Source organism: Rhincodon typus, chromosome 20, assembly GCF_021869965.1.
Source record: "Rhincodon typus isolate 14 chromosome 20, sRhiTyp1.1, whole genome shotgun sequence".
Taxonomy (NCBI): Eukaryota; Metazoa; Chordata; class Chondrichthyes; order Orectolobiformes; family Rhincodontidae; genus Rhincodon; species Rhincodon typus.
The window spans coordinates 14,163,679-14,170,600 of record NC_063351.1 but is presented as its reverse complement, the minus strand read 5'-3'; the positions used below and the strand labels follow the sequence as shown (position 1 = coordinate 14,170,600).

Genomic DNA, 6,922 nt, shown 5'->3' with positions numbered 1-6,922 from the left:
TTCCTGCTCCTGTGATGCTGCTTGGCCTGCAGTGTTCATCCAGCTCTACACCTTGTTATCTCTGCTTTTCTTTGGCATTTGTTGCTGATTGCTCACTTATGTATTTTGAAGATTGGCCTGGTAGGTCACATACGTGGCCTGCAGACCGTTTGTCGGATAAGCCTGCATTAGACAATGCGAGTTCAACATGGGCAGTGAATTTGTAGTTGTCAAAGTGGAGTATGCAAATACCTGCAGTCGAACAGCTTTTCCATCTGCCAGCCAGTATCTCCATCAGGAATTCCCAACTTAGTTATGTGAGTGGCTAAGTCCAAAGTAAAGCTCTACTACTGTTAAACTAGGTGTGTGCCTTAAAACAAGAACAGTACCATTTACTGCAGCAGTAATTTCCATTTTGAGGGTATGGGCTATTTCATTGGTGGTTCTGCTGTTCACACAAGAGGTACCTTCTCATCAAGGTGATGGACATCTTCACATTCTACACATAATTATACACAAATTACAAGGTCACAATTATATTTAATACTATTTAATTGGCCAAATTGGTTTGTCAATTGATAGCTTGTGCTCTGGGGCTTGTTCAATTACTTCCATTGAACATTATCCTCTCCAACTCTGTTCCTTAATGTAATGATCTGCTCTGACAAAAATACCAACCTGTCAACTATTTTCCTCATAATGCAACGGCTCCCTCTCAACACAGTGGCTGAACCACTTGGTCTTGATTTCATCCATGCTTTTTGATACATGTAGTAATTACTTTCAATTTTCCACAGACATCTCCTTAATGTCTGTCTAATCTAAGTAATTTAATTAGCTTATTGATCTCATTATCTTCTCTACTCAAATAGAATTTCCACATCTCTAATAAAATGCTATTATTTTAAATTGAAACATTCAATTTAGAAGAGTAATGCAAACAACTTTACCCAAATTCTTAGATCAGACAACTGTGGAAATGCCTGTTATGTGCTTGTTGCTCTTTGCAGTGCTGCATTTTCTGTGGACATGGGGAAGTTATGCATCAATTGGGCCAGAAGACAAACAGTCCAATGTTATTACTCTCAGAATATCCCTGCCAGGCTAAATGAGATGCTGCAATCATAGAATAGTTATAGGTCAGAAATGGTGATTCAGCCCATTGATCCCTTGTCCATTCTCTGTAAAGAACAATTTAGCTAGTCCCACTCCCACATTCTTACCCATAACTTCGCAAATGTTTCTTCAGGTGCTTTTCTAATTCTCTTTTGAAAACAATAATTGAACTTGCCTCCCCTCCACCTTTTTATGCAGTGCATACCATATTGTTACCACTCACCATGAAACCATCACTACCTTGTCAGTGGCTCTTCCGTCAATCATAATCTCAGTGTTATGATTCCTTGCCCTCCTGCCAATGGGAAGTTTCTGTCTACTGTCTAGATCCTTTATGATCTTGAAAATATCTAATGTCCTCTTAATATCTCTTCTCCAAGGAGTTTCAAAAAATATTTATACACAAAACCTCTCTCAAGATTCAATTTGAATATTTCAGGCACGGAGCTCAGGCATTTTAAAAGGGTACACAAAGTAAATTATTCACCTTTCCCCAGTTTGACCTCAATACACTTTTCTATAGCTTGCACAAGTAATTGAAATGCTGCATATGCAAATACATTGGTGATGTTATTTATCTGCTTCAGAGTGCAAATAACTTTGCAAAGGCAATCAGAAGAATCTGTTCAGAAAAGTTATTACAGACCTCTGAAGCAGGTGGTACTTGAACCCAGGCCCTAATACATTGATACGAGCTTACACCTTTATGTAAAATCAGCTAAAAGATCACTGTAGAATAAGAGTGTGGGAGAGCACTACACAAAAAAAAGCACACCAATTAAATTCAACCTGCACAAAGGAATTAGAATAATGCATCCGATTTACTGCTGGGAATTTTCTATCTTGCTGTCATTCCAAGAAGTTGTCAATCTACTACATTTTCAGTGGGAAGGGTCCAATTTATTTATTGCTGAAATGAAGCAAAAAGAAACCCAACTAAAGAATTGCAAGTGGAATTTGGGAACAACGAGTCCCAAAGTTTATATTTTCAAGCATTTGCAAAATAACTGGTTTTACATTGAAAAGTTGGTCCAGAGGTCTGATTTAAAGGTCAAATGAGCATTGTGCTTGTATAACAACAGAAAAAAGAAAAGATAAAGATATTTAGATTGCAGGTGAGAAGCATTGCCAAATTAAAAACAAACTTGTCAGTGCTATGAAGTGTAACAAGTTCACAAAAGCTGAACTCAGAAAACAAATTCACCAAAGATTCTCAGACAGCACCTTCCAAACCCACGACCACTCCCATCTTGAACGAAAAGGGCAGCAGATATATGGGAACACTACTATCTTTAAGTTCCCCTCCAAGTCACTCACCATCCTGACTCGGAAATATATCACCATTCTTCACTGTCACTAGGTCAAAATCCTGAATTCCCTCCGTAATGGAATTGTGGGTCAACCATCAGCAGGTGGACTGCAGCGGTTCAAGGCAGCAGCTCACCACCACCTTCTCAAGGGCAACTAGGGACAGGCAATAAATACTGGCTACATCCCAAAAATGAATAAAAGATTCCTCCAGTTTTTCGTCAAACGCAGCCCTAAATGTGTTATGGAATGAGGCATGCATATAGTTTCGGCATGTCTAACTATAGGACAATTAAGTGTTTTCATATACATAGTTACATATACAATTGCTGTATATGTAATAGTCAAGGCAACTGTAGAATTTTAAGCTTGGTGGTCAGCTGGTGCTTTCTTAAACTGGCATTAATGATGGAGCCATGAGAAGTGGGCAGCACCAGCTATTGGTGGGAATTGAAAGAGACAAAATCTAAAATTTATAGGACAGGATCTTTACAGTGTGGAAACAGGCCATTCGGCCTAATGAGTCCACCCAACTCTCCGAAGAGCACCCCACCCAGAACCATCCCTGTAACCCTACATTTCCCATGGCTAACGCACCTAAACCACACATCTCTGGACATTATTGGTAATCTAGCATGGCCAATCCACCTAACTTGTACATCTTTGGATTGTGGGAGGAAACCGGAAATCTGTATATTGCCTTCACTGAATAACAATTGTTAAGAGTTGAGAATGTTTTGTTGACATTAAAATTCATGTTCAGATAGTATCTTGAGATTTGCAACTAAAGGTCAAAAAGGTCGAAGTTTATGCAACATAGTAGCAGTGTTTTTAGTGTTTGGCAAAGGAGGTAGCTGTACGTAAAATGAATACAAACCTATGTGGGCCCTGGTTCCTGAGCAATTCTATCAATACTGCTGTAATCTAAATCTGCAATCAATTACATTGTGGTTTCTTCCATGGTTCCTTTATTGAATTTCAAGATATACTATAACACCAAAGGGAATTCAGAAATGAATCATAGCTAATTACTAATACAGCATAGAAAAGTCACTTCAGAATGGTTTTCCCATCAGAACCCCTTCCCACTATTTACAGTCAAGGTCAGTGAAATTTGAAAAACAAGCTGATCGTTTTTACTTGCTACTGTAAATTTTTCCCAACTATCGCTACATCCACTAACTCTTTGAAGAGGAGGAATGGAGGCAGCATATTAATAGGTTGTTTGTGTGCAAGGTATACCTTTAGGTATTCTTTGATAACATTCAATATTTTGTGTAATTTCTGTGTATTTGACTCAGTGACTTCTATGTAATTTATTGCCCATCCCCAGATACCCTGAGGCAGTGGCAAGATAGCTTCTTGAACTGCTGCAGTCCATTTGGTATAAATAAGCAACAATACCACTAGAGACACAGTTCCATGACTTTAACCCTATGACACTAAAGAAACGGTAATATATTTTCAATTCAGGATGGTGAGCAACTTGGAAAAGAACTTGCAGGTGGTGGTGCTCTCATGTATCTGTTGGCATTGTTCTTCTGGATGGGAGTGGTCATGCGCTTCAAAAGGCGCTAAGGAGCCTTGGCAAACCAGAATTTATGAATGATACACACTGCTGCGACTAAGCATTAGTGGTGCAGGAAGCCAATGTTTGTAGAAATGGTGCTAATCAAATATGCTCCTTTGCCCTGGATGATGTCAAGCTTCTTGAGTATGTTAGAACTGTATGTGTCCAGGAAAATGGAAATTATTCTATCACACTCCTCATTTGTGCCTTACCTTAAGTTTTAATACTCCAGAACTAACCACACCTCGACACAAGCTGTTCCAGATTTCAACTACTGTTCCCAGAATATGAACTGCATCTTTGGACTATTAGACAAATGACATTACCCCTGCATCACCATGTTCCTCATGGAGTGGCTTGAATTGGTTAACACGCCTCAGCGATGTTGTGGATCTCAAGGCAGCAGAGATGGACCATTCCAACACGGCTACGATATCATTTATTGGAGAGTTTGGAAAGTCGCTTGGCCATTAATGCCAAAAAGGGCAAATCTAACCCAGCCAACAACTGCTCTATTAGTTTATTGGAAATTCTTGCAAAGATGTGACTGTGTATAAAGAGGAATGCTAATACTCTAACCTTGTTTAATAAAATTCAGTAAATCGATTTTAAGTCAAATATTGATTCCTTTAGACTTTACGTTCCAAACGGTCGAGAAAAAAAAAATCAACATTAAAACATTAAATCTGTATCACCCATTTTAACTATTCAGCAACATTTAAATGTAAAATTTAGATTTTGATAAATTACTAAAATGAGATTCCATAACTAAGTCACCCTCACCTGAACTCTAGATTGACTACTGTTTTCCTGCTCATATACAATTTGGACTTCCAAGTAGTTAAATCATAGACTTTACTTCAATCTGTTCAGAGGTTTTTTAAAATCACTAACCGCTGGAGCAGTTGGGACATGAACCCACGCCTCCAGGTACAAAGGTAAGGACATTACCATTGCACCACAAAGGTCATTATATAGTGAGAAAAAAAGAAGTCACAACAAGACATAAGCAACATATTCAAATTCAGAAAAAATGAACAAAGGGTCAGAAATTTGGGACTAGTTAGAGGAGTTTTGCTAGACAATACTTGGAATGAGTGGGTTAAGCTATATGGAAAGATTAGACAGGCTAGCCTTATATCCTCTGGAGCACAGAAGACTAAGAGTTGACTTTATTGACATATCAAGATCCTAAAGGGTCTTGATAGAGAGCACATGGAAATTTTTCCTTTTATGGGAGAACCAATTAACAGTCACTGTTTCAAAACAAAGGCTCCCCATTTTAAACATAAGGATAGTGCTTTCTCTCAGTGTCATAAGTCTTTGGAACCATGTTTCTACTGATTTTTTTTGAGAACGAGTCCTTGAAATTTTAAGGCAGATAGTTTCCTGACAAGCAATTGCATGATAGTCATCAGGGAGCTCGTGGGCATGTCGAAAATCAGATCAAGCATGATCTAATTGGCTGACAAGGTACACTCAAAGGATCTACACCCATTCCTGATATAGTATGTTCATTCATATATGATTGTAAGTTACCACTGAATTTAAACTGCTGCATACAGTAAACCCATATTTACTGGCAATCCTGCATTATTCTATCATTCTACTCACAAAAAGATTATACGCAGGTTTTGTAAAGTTGGACAGCATTCAACACGCTCAAAGCCTACGTCTCGAAGCTCTGCCAATAGAACCTTCCAAACCCATAACCTGCAGCACCCAAAAGAGCAACAGGCAATGGGAATACCATTAACTGCAAGTTCATCTCCAAACCACACATAACCCTGCCTTGCAATTACAAAACTGCTCCCTCACTATCACTGGATCAAAAATCTGGCATTCACTTCCTTACAGCATTGTGGGTGCACCTACATTGCACATGGATCACCACCTCAAGGGTAATTCAGAATGCAAAAATGTTTGTTTTGCCAATAACACTCAATGCCCAATTATGAGTAAAAAGAAATGCTAATATTCTAACCTTCCTTAATAAAATTCATTAAATCTCTTCAGAAGTCAGATAAAGGAAATATTATTTCAGGATACTGACTGCAGAGTAGTTTTAACTGTATTTTTTTTCCTGTCGATATAGCAGTTTTCCTGAAGTTAAACAGGGAAAAAGGTTGTCAGATTTTAGGTACAAATTAACTTCAAAGGAAAAAGTGAGTTTCCGCAACTTTTGAGTAAACTTAAAATATTTTGTTAGAAGCCAGCCTTATATACAAAACCAGCCATGATTTCAGGATAAATCAAAGCATCAAGTTACTACCATTAAAAATAATCAAGGGATTTTTGTTTGACCGCATTTTGTAACATGTTCAAGTGGAAACATTAAAAATCTTCTCAATACAGGCAAACTTTGCAGCCAGATCATTGACTGCATCCAAAGTGGAAACTCCATCCCAATTTTTTGTGCTATTGGCAAACAAAAACAAATGTGGATATAACACTTAATCTTCGAACTACAAGATCCAGAATCAACTTCGGTATTCCTCACAGCACTGGAATTAAGCACTCAACACAAGAACCATCATCGTTGTGAAGGAGATCAGCAGTAACATTTTACACCACTTTCTTTGGTGACTGATAGCCAATGTTTGCAGCAATGTGAAAGAACTCCACCAGACAAGTGCAACATGGGATTACAAAACAAAGTGTAATTGGAATTAATGGAATTCAATTTCTATCATTTCTTCAGCAATTATCTTTTCAGATGCATGTCAAATTCTGCAGTTTGTTTCCATTTACCCTATCAATAATGCACTTTCCTGCAGAAATCAAATTTTCAATTTAAAAACTTTTCCAGCTTTGTTTTTAACCCGCAGCAATTACTGAAGTTTTAAAATGTTTGATGTTAGTCTCAAACAATATTTTTCAATTACATTTGTCATAGCAGTGGCAGAACAGATCTTGTAATGAAGCCAGATTACCTCCTGATTACTGAAA

The 6,922-nt window shown here is 37.9% G+C and overlaps 1 protein-coding gene across 1 annotated transcript in view; it reads right to left on the bottom strand.

Annotated features, from left to right (window-relative positions):
- The window catches only part of tbc1d12b (TBC1 domain family, member 12b), a 76,237-nt gene that overhangs the window by 30,423 nt on the left and 38,892 nt on the right, over window positions 1-6,922 (bottom strand). The window lies entirely within an intron of this gene.